General features: G+C 46.5%; 1 protein-coding gene across 1 annotated transcript in view; it reads right to left on the bottom strand.

Annotated features, from left to right (window-relative positions):
* The window catches only part of DNAH10 (dynein axonemal heavy chain 10), a 2,725,177-nt gene that overhangs the window by 1,963,666 nt on the left and 745,890 nt on the right, over window positions 1-15,621 (bottom strand). The window lies entirely within an intron of this gene.

The raw sequence follows: 15,621 nt of genomic DNA, 5'->3' as shown, positions 1-15,621 counted from the left end.
AACCCATGCAGATCGGTGCTATAGGGGACCTCTTTCAATTGCAGAAAGAAGACGAAGAAAGGAGAAAGGACTATGTGCCTACTGCGGATCCGATCAACACCTCCTCAAAGATTGCTCGGAAGTGCCAATCAAACGACAGGGAAACGGGTCACCCTAGGCGCCAGTAGGGATGGGGTTCCGAGCGGCATCCAGTAAATCACTCAGTCCCTACGTTTCACTCTCCATCTCCGCCCCCGACATCCATGAGGATTCCAGGCTAATGGTGATTCCTGTACTCATTGATATCAATAACAATTCAGTGGAATCTCTAGCCCTCTTGGATTGTGGTGCCGCGGGCAATTTTGTTGACACTCTACGGGCAGACAAAGTGGGCCTTCGAAGGGTAGCCCGCAAAGAAGATCAAAAGTTTGAAGGTGTGGATGGTTCTCCCCTGTCTTCGGGACCCATAACGCATACCACAGAGGATTTGCCCGTTATCCTCTTCCAACACTCAGAAGTTCTTAAAGTTGACATTATACGAGCCGCTCATTTTGCTATTATACTAGGAATTACGTGGCTGAGAAGGCATATCCCCCGATCAACCGGAGAAACATCCAGTTGAGTTTTTGTTCCACATTTTGTAGACTTCATTGCCTTCCCCTAACCAGCAGGTGTGACCTTCAAACCGCAACTGTCCTAGCGAAAGACCATGTTGGAGTTCACGCCCTACCACGGTATTGTTCTCCCTACCAGGGTGTCTTCATGGAAAGGAAACCAGCTACGTTACCTCCACATAGGCCAGAGGACTGTACCATAGATCTGGAACCTAATGCTCTAGTTCTGTTTGGCCGAATGTTTTCTTTAACTCAAACTGAGAAACAAGTCCTGCGAGACTATTTGGATGCTAACTTGCAGAATGGTCTCATCCAACCCTCTAAGTCTTCAGCAGGAGCTTCCTTGTTTTTCATCAAGAAGAGAGACTTGTGCAAACTCCGGCCCTGTATAGACTATAGGGGCCTTAATAAGGTAATTGTCCGTGACCGCTACCCCATGCCATTGATAACAGATATTATCGAGGCAGTGCAAGGGGCACGCATTTTCACCAAACTCGACCACAGGAACACCTACCATTTGCTTCGTATTGCCAAGGGGGACGAGTGGAAGACCGCCTTCCGTACCCCATTTGGGTTGTTTGAATATAGGGTGATGCCTTTTGGGTTGGTGAATGCGCCGGAAGCATTTCACCGGTTTATGGACCTGATGTTTTGAGATTTATTGTTGGTATTGGTCATCATATACCTTGATGATATTCAGATGTTTTCCTCAAATCTGAAAGATCATATTCTTCAAGTTAAGCAAGTCTTGGACTGACTTCAAAAGAACCAATTGCTAGTCAAACCTGAGAAGTGTGTTTTTGCAGCTTCTTCTGTACCATATCTAGGGTACATTTTGTCTGAAGAAGGGATTTCGATGCATCAAAGCAAAGTGGCAGCCATACTCAATTGGGCCTCTCCTACCACTGTTAAGGAAGTGCAAAGGTTCCTCGGGCTGTCCAATTTCTACCGAAGATTCATAGCCAACTTCTCGGAGATTGTTCTCCCTATCACCAGATTACTTAAAAAGAACGTTGGTCCCTTCACGTGGTCCGCAGAGGCAGAGCAGAGTTTTGGTTGCTTGAAAAGGCTCTTCTGTTCTGCTCCTATCCTTCGCCACCCTGATCAGACTCGACAATTTATTGTTGAAACAGATGCATCAGCCATGGCTATAGGGGCTGTTCTTCTGCAATCTATCAATGGTCTGGAACACCTGACAGATTACCTCTCTAAAACGCTCTCTCCCAGCCACTTGAATAATTCGGTCCTGGAAAAGGAGTCGTTAGCCATGAAGCAGGCTTGCGAGGAATGGCGGCATCTGCTTATGGGATCCAGACACAGGTTTATCATCAGAACAGACCACAAAAACTTGAGAGTCCTACAGACCATGGAGTGTGCAAACTCAAGGCAAGCCCGATGGGCCTATTTCTTCGCCCAGTATGACTTTCAAATAACCTATTTTCCCGGAACCAGCAACAAGGTAGCTGATGCCTTATCCCGCAAAGATTCAGTTACAGATGGCGTTACGCATCCGAGAGAGCGCATGCTCCAGAGAAATAGGATTTTGGGACTGGTGAATACTTTTCTTCAGGAGGTCAAGACAGCTTTGATCTCGGAATTGCCCGGACTTCTGCGACAGAAAGAAACTCCTTATGTGGAGAAAGAAGGATTGATATAATATAAGGATCGTCTGTACATTCCTTCAGGTCCTTTACGTAGTAGGATAATTAGTTGGCGTCACGATTCACTCACTGCCGGACATAGAGGTCAGCACAACACCACCGAATTCGTTGCTGGATCTTTTTTTTGGCCGGATCTGAAGGGAGATGTCAAGGATTATCTTAAAGCATGCCCTGTTTGTGCCATAGCCACGTATCCATCGGGCAAACCTCTCGGTCTTTTGACTCAATCAGAGATGGCTACGCGCCCCTCGGGGCTCATTTCCGCAGACTTTATAGTAGACCTTCCTGTGTCCGACTCCTTCACATGCATTATGGTAACAATTGATACTCTTACCATATTGGCACATTTTTCTCCTTTACCTGGGTTACCCACGGCTACGGAGATGGCAGAAGTTTTTGCTCGGGACATCTTCTGGTTACACGGTCTTCCCGATAAGATTATCTCAGATCGAGGCAGCCAATATGTGTCCAAATTCTGGAAGGCTCTCTGTTCCTGAGTAGGTGTCGAAAGAGCCATATCTTCAGGATTTCACCCTCAGTCTAATGGACAGACTGAACGTCTCAACGCCACATTCAGACAAATAAAATATATCACCCTGGAGCAATATCTTAGTTGCTACAGCAACCAGTACCAAAACAACTGGGTTTCCTTGCTTCCTACGGCAGAGTTTACATATAACAACTCAAAACACTCAGCCATTGGTCAAACTCCTTTCTTTTGTACCTATGCGATACATCCGAGATCTTTTCTTCCGATAGTCCCGAATCCTACTAACTCTCCGACAGCTGAGGCAGTACTGAAGTCCATAACAGAAGCCCATAGAAATGCCAAACGTTGTTTGGAGGATAGTAGAAGACGCAATAAAGTACAAGCTGATAAACATTGCAAGCAATGCCCAGACTGGAGCAAGGGAGACAAGGTGTGGCTGTCAACCAAGTTCTTATCCCAATCCGTCCACCCTTCTAAGCTTTCACCTCGTTTTCTGGGACCCTTTTCTATTCTGTCTAAGATCAGCCCTGTCTCCTTTAAACTAAAACTGCCTTCAAGTCTCAGTCGCATACATCCTGTTTTCCATTCCTCACTTCTCAAGGCTTTTTTCCCCAGACACTTACAATAGACCAGTCACTCATCAGACAATTACTCGTGATAGAGGCAAAGAGGAGTATGAGGTCTCTGCCATTCGCGATTCCAGATATTACAGGGGACGACTAGAATATTTAATTTCGTGGAAGGGTTACCCTGAGTCGGAGGACTCATGGGAACCCGCTTCACATGTCCATGCCCCTAGATTGCTGGCTCGCTTTCATATCTTACACCCTAGCAAGCCAGGGGTACTTCGCACTGGAAGGGGGCATACTGTCATCCGCTGTTGTGACTGGCAGTTACTTCCACCTTGGCGGCTGCCTCGCGGATGACAAACCCGTTAGTTCCATCACGTTCCTTTGGCAACGTTCTGTGCGGGTCTAGTTGTTTTCATCATGGCAGCCGCTGGGAGGTACTAAACCTTCCTTTCCCCCCAACGGCTGTTGCTTTACAACCCCCGTACTGTGGCTAGTGCTTCCTTCTGTGGGTCTAAACGCTAGTGCTCTGTTTTCCGGCTTTACACTGAAGCCACTTTCTCTCTCCTGTTCACGCCTCTTAGCATTTTGCTACTTTAGCGCTCGCTCTTCCTCTCGCTTTCCAGCCTCTGGTCCCCGCGCCTCCGGCTACTCTTTTCTCTTACCTTGCCCGGCGCCCCTACTGCGGCAAGCGCTCTCGCTCTGTTTTTTTCTGTTACTTTCTCCACTTAACTGCTACCGCTCTCGGCGGCTTTGTGTGTATCATCTGAGCTCCTCCTTTCCTCTTTGGAGTTCTGTTTTACTTTGGGTCGTTCTAGTGATCATTGTGCATATTTCTGCCAGCCTTACGCTCCGTCCTTCTGGACAACAAGGGACCCTTCCTGACCAGCTCCATCTACTGCTATTGAGACTTGGATTCCAGGAACTTGCACTCCTTATCACGGCATAAAGGTTTTTTTATGCCTTTTGGCTTTTTCCCTTATAATGGCCTTACCACCAGAATGGAGCCTCAGGACTGCTATTTTCTAAGCATTCATTGTGGCTTCCTCTCGTGACAGGCAAATTTCATCAAGAAGGGAGAAGGATTACCTGACCCGACGCCACCTGCAATCTGAAGACTTGGAACCATTCGATTCAGGTGAGGAGAGTGGGGAGGAGAGAGGGTCAGTGAAGACCAGAGAACAGGTCAGTAATTTAATATTGCATCTTTCTCTCTCCCCCATTCTCCCTTTCTTCCTCCCATCCATGCCACAATTTTTAATTGGGTTGAACCGTAATTCTGTTTATTCCCATGTGTGAAATTATGAGTTTTGATTAATTTGTGGTGAAAACTGCAGGTATGATCAACAATATGATTTGTGTTTTTGTAATCATTGGGAATAATTTCCCCCTTTTCATTATTGTATTGACATTGTTTTTAATCATGTGATATCTCTTCCTTTGTTTAATAATTGATTGTACATATCTGTTCACTAATTTGCAACACAGCCCTGAGGAAGCCCGTATTACTGGTCAAAACACGTGTTGGCTGTCCATTAAACATTATTTATTTTTGTGAAAAAGTGGTTTTGTAATTATCTGATCATTCAGATGTGCATTTACAAATTAAAAAGTGTCAGTGGGAAGGATGCAAGTGGCCAGGGTCAATTTTCTTTACCAGACTGTGCATGTATTTGGGTAGGAAGAAGGTACAGATAGCACTGCTACAAGAAATACACCTCACGGCAGACAGACAAGGGACTGTAGTACGGAAATGGGGGGATTTGGATACAGGGCCACATGCTCTGTGTACGCTAGGGGCGTTCTTATATGGATAGTCCCCTCTGTCCACTTTAAACTCATGGAGACACAAAGAGATGAAAAAGGGAGGATTGTTATTGTTCATGGACTAGTTGAGGGAAGGGAGGTGTGTATCATTAATACCTATGCACCTAATCATGAAGCCACTGGATTTAGTAGATCACCATACCATAAGCTAGCACCGTACAGAGGAGCCACATGGATCTGGGGGGTGGACTTCAATTGCACACTGGACCCCAGACTTGGAAGGTCAGATGAAAAGTATAGGAAGTCAGCACCGCCAACGAAAGCGCTTGGGAACCTGCTGGCAGACTTGGAGCTTGCAGACATATGGAGGCAGATGCATGGAAAACGCAGAGCTTACTCATATGTCTCTGGCCCACATATGCACGCACGCATTGATTACCTCTTCACAGGGAAAGAAAAGATAGGGAGGTTAATTGATGCCACCTCTCTGACCTCTCAATGGAAGAATGGGGTGGGCACCACAGAAATTCATAGCTGTAAATAGTAGACTAAATCGTATAGGTGTCCTCCAGAAAACCTGATAAACACTCAATCAGGAGAAAAACTGAAAAATAGCAATGTCTGGTGATAACCTTCACCAGACCTGGGGACACCTGCAGTGTAGTAAACAATACTGCATAATAGCTATAATTAGATAATCAGTACAATAGGGCAAGAAACAATATAATGGATATCGCTTACATGCTATTGAAGTATTATGCAGAGGTTTTGTCCTTTCTACTATTTAAGCGTTACTTCTACACCTATATATTTTCATTTACTTTGATACTTGCGCATGTACCTCCCTCCAGCCCAACACTGATATTTACAGGATTACTTTACAGGCATACTTGGTACATATTCTTCGGAATGATCCTTTGATCATCACACGCCCAAAGGCAGCCAGGAGATATGGAGAGGGTGAAAAGCCGGGAAGGACACTGGCTAGACTAACCCAATCGGAAAGCGGGCAGACTCAGGTGGAGTGCATTATCGATGAGCGAGGCACTCTGCAGTGGGCTGACCACGAGATCCTTCAAGTTTTCTCTAGATTCTATAGCACCTTATATGCAGCAGGCCAACCGTATGATGAACACACTGTACATTCCCTCCTAGAGGAGATTCCTATGTCCTCCAGGAGACCTCAGACCAGAGAAGAGCTTGAAAACCCGATCTTCCTAGAGAAGTTAGTGAAGGTGATAATGGATCTGCCGAAAGAGTAAGGCCCCGGCAGCTGGTGGTTTCAATCCGGAATTCTATCAAGAACATGCAGCGCTGCTCGCCCCATATCTCCTTGAGGTCTGGAATGAGTCGCTTCGTGGCTCCATCCTTCCTTCCATGCTACGGGATGCTACCATAATGGTTCTCCTGAAACCCAGGAAACAGAGATGAGTGCTGGTCCTACAGGCCACTTTCCCTTATGAATATAGATACACAAATCTTTGCTAAAGTTTTGGCAAATAGGCTCCTACTGCTCATGTCCTACATGATACATGACGATCAAGGAGGCTTTGTCCCCGGCAGATCGACATCTTTGAATATTAGGAGGCTCTTCAATGTGATGGCCAGGATGGATCCTGATGCAGAGGCAGTATCAGTAACATTGGACGCCCAGAAGGCCGTTGATATGGTCACGTGGCAATATACGGGGGTGGTCCTGGAAAAGATGGGCTTTGGTCCGGAAATGATTAGATACATTAAATTATACACGTACCCTACAGCTAGTGTATTGGTTAATTCTCATAGATCTCTGTCTTTCACCTTGAACAGGGGCACCCGACAGTGATGTCCTCTCTCCCCAATCCTCTTTGCTCTGGTGATAGAGCCTATGGCCGACAGAATTAGGTCTCGGCATGCTCAACAAGGGGTCGGCTTGAAGGACAAGCTAAAGATAATATCATTGTACGGAGATGATGTGCTGTTGTACATTAGGGAGCCTCGCATAAACTCTGACCCGATACTGAGGGATGTGATCAAGATAGGGGGCTTCTCTGGCTTCACGATTAATTACACTAAATCGGACATTTTCCGACTCATAAATAATGCTAGACAACCAACGTGTGGGTACCCACTCCTGGGAGTTCCGATATCCGGGACCAAGTCGATGTTGTTGGCCAACAATTATGGGTCTATGGAAAAGTATGTTGAAAATAAGCTAACCAGATGGCGGTCAGTCCCATCACCATGGCAGGCAGACTATCCCTAGTGAAGATGGTTTTAGTACCAGAACTGCTATATATTTTCGCAAAAGTCCCCATCTGGCCTGGGAAGCAATATTTTGCTAAACTACACAGTCTTTGTGCACAATTCCGATGCCACGCTGGGCTGTGTAAAGGAAATGGGCAGTTATGAACCTACGCTACGAGAGAAGGGGTTTCACAGCCCCCAACCCCGAGCTATACTGGATAGCAGCGCAGGCCCAATACGCCTCTTTCTGGTATAATGAAACCCAACGCCCACCTCACGTTAAACTAGAACAGCTAGCAGCAGGAGACTCCGACCTCAAAACTCTTATCTTGAACTTAACCTATAAAGACGACTCTCCATTTGGCCCAACATCTGCCACGTTACTGGTGTGGTGCCAGGTACTACCATTAGTGAATGAGTGACGCCCATATTATAGGTGGCTCCCTATGTGGAGGTTCCCGGGACTAGAACCCACATGCGACACAGCGCTTATGCACCATTGGTGTAGATTGGGGTATAGGGCGTTGGCGGATCTGTTCCCAACTGGCAAGTTCGTCACGCCCCAAACATGGCGAGGGGGACACTCTGGGTCAGGATTGGAAATGTTACAATACTATAGGCTGTGGGCAGCAGTACGATCTCTATGGCCATGCTTTCAAGCGGAACCCCCTGAAGCCCAGGAACTGCAACACATTGCCAATACATATGGCGCCCATGGGATAATTTCCTCCCTGTATAAGATGATGCTGAACAAAAGCCTAGACTTGTCGACCGGGTACGTGCTGCATGGGCGAATGAGCTAGAGTTAGACCTTTCTGATGACCAATGGAAATACATGTGTTTGCACACATGTACTGCCTCCCTCAATTTCAAATTTCGAGGTATACAGTATAAATTGATTAATAGATTGGGTATTTTCCTAATTGTGATCAGATAAAGTTTGGATCTTTTTGTCTACTTCAACATTTATTGAATTGTTGCGCTTAACTAACTAGCCTGTTGTGTCAGACACCCTATGGATCTGGAATAATTTTTGAAGATTTCTGCTTCATTTACTTAATATGAATATACTACCCTAACGAAATGTACTAATTACTATCAAACCTTTGTGTCTATAGGTGTATTATATCTTGGATCAGGTGTCCCCCGAGGAGTGCACAATAGGGCTACCGTATGGTGCCATAGGGTGCTGCTTCATTCATTATGTTCTCGTCTTGAGTGGCCTCGACACATTCTCCCTGCTGCACCTGAAATTACTACTAAAGACACTAAACTGTTTCTACTTGAACTCCATACAACTCTATCTGGAGAATAGTTACAAGCTAGTGCCTCCCTTTCCCTTCCTATGTATCTTTGTAAACATGGGGAGCCATCAGGCTTCAAAATACATTTTGGAAAATCAGTGGCACGCCCAGTGGGACCCTGGGACTCCCTGTAGATGGATTATGTCAGGGGGCTGGGTTTATGAGTTCAAGAGGAGGGGTTCAGATACCTGGGGGTGGTGCTACCAATGGACCTGGGTAATCTATTTGAGGAGAATGTTCTCCCTTTATGGGACAAGGTAAGGGAGGATCTTGATCGATGGGCCCCTATTGAACCTTTCGCGGATGGCTAGGCTGAATAGTCTTAAAACGGTTGTTCTCTGCTAATTCCTTTTTCTTTTCCAGATGCTCCCCATAGTTCTTCCACCCTTTTTCCTAGAGACGGTTATAAAGAGATTTCTGAAATTCCTGTGGGCCAGGGCTAGGCCCAGAATAGCATATAGGCTGCTCATGCTTAAGTGGCACGAGGGAGGGGTGGGGTTCCCCGATCTGGATGCATATTACAGGGCTGCCCAACTGCGCGAAATGATGCACCATCTGGATCTGAGCTCTGGCAAGCAATGGGCGAAGATGGACCACACAATACTCAGCTTAGTAACACAAGGTGAATGGCCATGGGTGCCTAACAAGGTCGTGCAGCACCCAATGTTAATAGCGCTGTGTGCAATTTGGCACTCCCTGCTTAGCTGTATCTGGGGCCCCCCTCTGTAAATATCCCGTCAAGTTTTAAAAAATGTTTATAACAGTTTATTGTGATTTTAAACATACGACAAAACCAAAGCAGCACCATGTTTGACACACTTCAAAGGGGTCTGGTCATATAAAAGGGCAGGGTACGGAGTAGGCCAAATCATAAACACAAACAGAGCGAGCGACACATCTCATCCATAGAAGGTCCCCTTCACCCCGCTTCCTCCCATTTATGCCATATTTTCTGAGATTTGGCCAGGTAGCCTTGTGCATTTATTTATTGATTGATTGATTGATTGATTGATTGATTGATTGATTGATTGAAAATTCTTGTAAACCGCACCACGAGCCCTCAGAATGCGCACACACAACAGACAAACTAATCCAGGCATTATGGGAAAACAGTAAATCTGAAGGCCGGTAGACAGGGTAGAGACAGCTAGAGCAAATTAGTCAGGTGGTAGGTTAAAAAGAAGTGTTTTCAGCTTTTTCTTGTTATCCCGTTGTCGGGATAGCTCTAATACAGTATGGCAGCAGATTCCAAGCATTTGTACTATGAACATTAAAGCTGCGTCCCCACCAGCTTTAACAAGTTTGAATCTGTCCTGTGCAAGTTTAAGTTGGTTCTGTGACCTGAGGGTACGGACCAGAGCATGTGGTTGAAGACGGACAACAAAATATTTAGGAGCAAGATTGAGGAGACATTTGTGGGTCAGGTTGAGAATTCTGTGCGTTATTCTGAGCTTCACTGGCAGCCAATGCAAGTCCCGCCTGGACGCAGCAACATGAGCTTATCTCGACAGACTAAGGACAGCACGAACTGCTCCCTTCTGTGCAAACTGGAGAGACGATATATTAGACTGCGAGCAACCACTCAGGAGGCTATTGCAGTTGTCTAGTCGAGAATTAATGAGGGCCGTGGCAAGTGTTACTGTATTTTCATGGGTCAAAAATGGTCGAATGGGGCATAAAAAATTATTAATCAGGCCACAGGAGAATCTGGTCTGGGCAACATGCCGATTCATGGTGAGCTTGGCATCTAAGACAACACCCAGAGTCTTGACTTTCTTAGCCACAGGAATTGTGGTGCCAAGGATGAGAAAGGTCTTATATTCTGGTGAGAGAGTGATCAATTAAGAGCCGGATGCCACAATCAGAAGCTCTGTCTTCTTGGCATTCAGTGAGTGCAAGAGAATTGGTAGCCATCCAAGCATGGATTGAGGCGTAGATAGAGTTAAGATTGGCAAGGTGTTAGGCAGAATCCTGTGGAGTTCCCTTAGGGAGCACTACACAAGATTAGGACTACAGGTGAGAGCAATAAATCCCCTTTTGGTATCAGTCTGTACCACAAAGATTTAGTTCGTAGCTGTGGCTGAGCAGTCAGACCTATCTCAAGAGGGAGATGAGCAGTATTCAGGGTTTACACAATAGGCCCACTAGACTATGGCACAAGGAAACACTGACCAAAGCTTTGCATTTAAAAAGTATATATATATTTATTTTATACACTTCTAATAAAACACATGTATCACAGTCATCAAGCAAGTTAAATTAAGTCAAAGGAAAAATATACACACTCCCAAGTTAAATTGTAGACCAAGTGAACCAGAGTGAAAACTGAGCAAAGCGGCACAGTGACAACTACACACAAGGGATCCTCTAACAATTCCTCACAAGGGAGGGAAAGCACACGTTATAAAGAAATAGGTTCTTACACATCCTAGAAACACTTCCCATCAGTTTGTGAACCAGTTTAAGCAAGGCAGTGTATCAGTATAAGCAATACTTAAATGAAAACTGAGCAAAATGGCATTTCACAAGGTTGAAAAATGGGAAGGAAAGGGTAGTTAAAGAAAATAGAAGCACCACACAGTTCTAGCTGAGAATCAGTCTAAAGAAGGCAGATCTAACAAATGTGATCAGAGTCAGTAGGCCTGTACCAAAGTCAGTTGGTACAGGGCAAGGGCCCAGGAGCAAAAATGTTCTTGTAGCTGCAATCAAGTCTTTGGTTAACGAAGTGGAAAAGGCGGATGCAGACGTTGAAAAGACAATGTTAAGAGAGAGGGGCGGCCAACCCAACAGGTAGGTAAAGGATTTAAAACACCTTTAGAGCTACCGCGAAGAAGGGGCGGCCTGGCGGAACAATGTACCTTAAAATGGAGAAGTGGCTCCTGCGGTGGCGGTTGTTCCTGGTAGTTCCTGCAGTTCGGGTGATCAAGCAGAGGAAGAGAGGCTTTCGTCGTGGAGGGAGGTTCGAGTTACTGCATTACCCAGGGATGAAACCAGCTGCGGTGCTGCCCGACGAATAAAAGGTACACTCCTTTAAATCGCGGTCCGGGTGGACTGGTGCCTGGCTATCTGGCCTCCGAGTACAGGGTACGAGAGATTCGACCAAGACAGGTCTGGGAAGGCGATTGGCAAACTGGTCGGTCCCACCAGTTCAAGGGAAGAAGGCTCTTTCAGGTGAAGATCTTCTCTCGTCGTGTGGAGAAAAGTGGTGAGACGCTGCAGCAGGGCTTCACCGGTCGTTCAGTCATTGCAGATGTCTTTGGCTTCTCTCCTCTTGGGCTTCTTAGTTCCAGTGGCGATGTCTTGCTCTTCCAGTCTTCAGGACCCTGCTTTTATGCAAAAAGATCCCCATTCATACAGCCTAGCTGTCACTCACACAGTGGAGTGGTCATCTTGGCGGGAGACCCTCTAGCCTATCAGGATAGAGTGTGACATGGGTTGCTGAGGCAACCCTGTCCAGGGGTCCTACTCTCCCTCCCACACAATGGACCCACCCCAGAATCAGTGGCGCCGAAAGGAGGGCTTCTCGGCAGAAGCCCGCCAAAAGGACGAACAAAGGATCCTCGACCTGGATTAGGAGTTTAGAGGAAGACACGAGAAAGAAGTTATATTAAAGTTCTGGCAATAAAAACCTACCGGAGTAAAGTTAATATTAAAATACACCGCAGGTATGTTAGAGGCTGTCAGTAAAATCGGTAGCCTCGAACAATGGGAAAATCCCATAGGGAAATATTTGTGGTCGAATATTTACGGTAGTAACCACTGCCACCAGTCAGAAACTTTTGAGAGAGGGACTGTACGGTACCCTCTCGAAAATGAACATTGGGGAAAAACTATTAACCCCTTCCAGTACTTCCATAGTAAGATGGGTTGTGCTGGTTTAGTTCATAGGATTCGACTATTGAAGTCGATGGGGACTTTACATGCCCTGGGAGACCGTAGTCAGTCCCAGGCTATGGAGTCTATGGGGGTCGCTAAGACACCCCTGTGTCACTGCACTGAGGGTGCTGTGTAACACATGTGAATAAAGATGGTTCCTATGGGGTTGAGAGAGATCCCATAGGCATTAAACACAAAAATAGCCTAGAACACACATAGCAAAAATGCTTAAGAGTGGGAAAAAGAGTCTCATTCTTAGCAGGAAAAAAAAGAAACAAACCCTTCAAATCCAGCAAAGCTGCTGGGGGACTCTATAGGTAAGGGAAATTAGCCATAGAATGAGAATTCTCCCTAACGCCAGGTCATCAGAGTATGAGCCAGAGAGTTTTACGACAACTTGGGTGTCATCTGCATAATTTGCATACTGAACACTCAGGCTGTCAAGAAGCCTCAGGAAAGGGGATGATATAAATGTTGAATAGGGGGGGGAGAGACATGACCCCTGCGGGACACCACACGTAATTGGGGTGGGCTTGGAGAAGTCCTCACCGATGCTCACTCTGGCATTCTGAGGGCCTTAAAAAGAAGACTTGCATTGAGTTGCCCCAGAAGAGCATCCAACTACAGAGCAGAGTCTATCCTCTAACAGTACATGATCAACAAGATCAAAAGGAAAGATCCAGCAGCATCAAAACTGCTGGTTGCCCAAGATCAATACTATGTAGAAAGTTTGCCTTAAGGTCTTGCATGCCGGTTTCAGTACCATGCCCCGTTCTGAATCCTTCATCAAGGATCAGTGTAGATCCTTCTTTCAAAGGACATGCAAATATCCATATCCGATACCTATTTGCTCAACCTGGATATATCTGTCTTGCCTCAGAGTCCCAACAACAACAGTTTAGGTTCAACAAGCATGGGTTCCCCCACCACCCCCACAAACCTGTTCAGAATTCTCTCCCAGAAGCGGCATATCAGCGGCATTACCATATGTTATGAAAAAAGGTCCCATCTGCTCGGTCGAATCTCAGGCATCACCTGTGGCCCACCCGACCACATCTAAAGAGCAGCGTATGCGAGTGATATTTTCAGTGTAAAATCTTGAGTTGGATCAAGCGAAACCGGGAGGAAATCACTACTTCTCTTGGGGACATCAAGGCCTCCACCCAGTCCTCAGGGTCTATAGCCCCCACCTATGTCTCCTACTTGCGCTGTAGTTCGATCAGTTCCTGTGATGAGTAGGAGGAGATGCATTGGTACATGACAGAGGTAACCTTTCGGTCTATTTGCTGCGCCACAATGTTGGCCTCTAGAGGGGAGCAGGGTGGGACAGCATGCATATCAGTGACAGTGAACTGTGAATAGTGCATGGGTAATTTGGATATGGTGAAAGCCCTCTGCCGCCGGGAGCCAACAAGAGAGCTGTAAGGTGGCAAAGGAAACCACCACCCACCCCGTCTAATACGTGGACAAGGGTTAGAATACCACAGCAAGCCCAAGTCCCAAAAACACCAATCTTATTGATTTCAGGCAGGAACAAGTTCCCCCACAGAGGCCGGGCCAGTGTCGCTCTCCAACCTCATCCGATGTCCCAAAGTGTTGACCCCCAAACCTTATCCACTTGTTTGGTTGCTGCTGGTAAAGCCGGGTCGTTGCCACCCCCATACAATATTTCGATTGGCGTGACTGCTCCCATTCATGCCCGTTCAGCATTGACTTGGGATAGATTCTGGTTCCTGTGTAGCCAGGCATTAATCACTGCTATTTGGGAGGCACAGTAGTAATGCAGTATATTCGGCAATCCTATACCCCCTTCCATTACTGAACGCTGTAGTGTAGACAGAGCAATTCTGGGTTGCTTCCCATTCCACAGCAGGTCCCCAAGTGCTGAGTCCACTCTGGCAAACTCCATCCGAGGCACCAAAATGGGGGAATTCTGGAGGCTGTAGAGCTACCTAGGCAACATAAGCATATTAAATAGTGCCACCTTCCCCAGAAGTGTTATTGGGAGAGTGTGCCAGTGTCTCTCATCCTGCAGAAACCACTCTGATTGGATGCAGATTGCAAGAAAGAAACTTGAGGGGATCAGGACCAATGTGAATCCCCAGGTATGGGAAGCCCATCTGAGAAACATCATGGGGCAGTCAGAGGTTATCGCCAGGTCGCCCCCATTACCGGGAACAGGACTGATTTGTGACAATTAACCCTAAGTCCTGTAACTGCTTCGCTGTCTCAGAGACATTGAGTTAGAATGGGACAGGAGACCCTCGGGTCGCCCAGAAATATCAAGATCAGCAGCATAAAGGGAGACCCTATCCTCATGGCCGATGGGCCAACGCAAACCCCATGTCAGATCCGTGCAAAGCCGTATAGCCAGTGGCTCAAACTCAATTGGAAACAAAAGGAGAGAGAGTGTGCAGCCGTGTCGGGTCCCCCGCCCCAAGGGGAAGGATCTGAACATTACCCAGTTTACCTTGACCTCAGCGACAGGGACCAAGATAGAAGCTTGACCCAATGTATAAACTGCTCCCCAAAGCCACTCCCCACTAACACCTCCCACATGTGCTCCCACAAGACAGAGTTGAATGCTTTTTCAAAGTCTATGGCGAGGAGTGGCAGTGGTTCAGGGAGAACTGAACCCGCGATCCATCTTCAGATGGAGGTGCCCGATATTCATGAAGGTGGATTTGTCTGGCAGAAAACCACATTAGTCCAGGTGTACCAGTGAGTTGATCTTGGTTTCGCCATTTACAAGAGAAATAGGGCAATAGGAAGAGCACAAGGTAGGGGGTTTGTCTTTCTTCAGTATAACCACTATGGTGGCCCACTTCATGTCCAGGGGCAGGGTGCTCTCCTCTCTACTGTGTAGGAACAGATTGAGCAAGTGCAGAACCGTCAGGCCACATGACTTCTTCCATACCTCCACTGGGAACCCAATGGGGGCTGTGGTTTTCCCAAATTGAAGCTGGGCGGTGTCCTCTGCAACAAAGAGGAGTGTGTGTGTGACATGTGAATCTGAATGGAGAAAGTACTTTTTGAGAAATGCCACACAGTGATTTACATAGTTTAGTCTAGTAGAAAAAAGGATAGTTTAAATTATTGAACACCCCTAAAACGTGAGTAGGTAAAGGATCTCCT

The sequence above is a fragment of the Ambystoma mexicanum genome, chromosome 10 (assembly GCF_040938575.1).
Source record: "Ambystoma mexicanum isolate Mex_15411 chromosome 10, UKY_AmexF1_1, whole genome shotgun sequence".
NCBI lineage: Eukaryota > Metazoa > Chordata > Amphibia > Caudata > Ambystomatidae > Ambystoma > Ambystoma mexicanum.
This window is presented reverse-complemented; position numbering and strand designations above follow the sequence as displayed.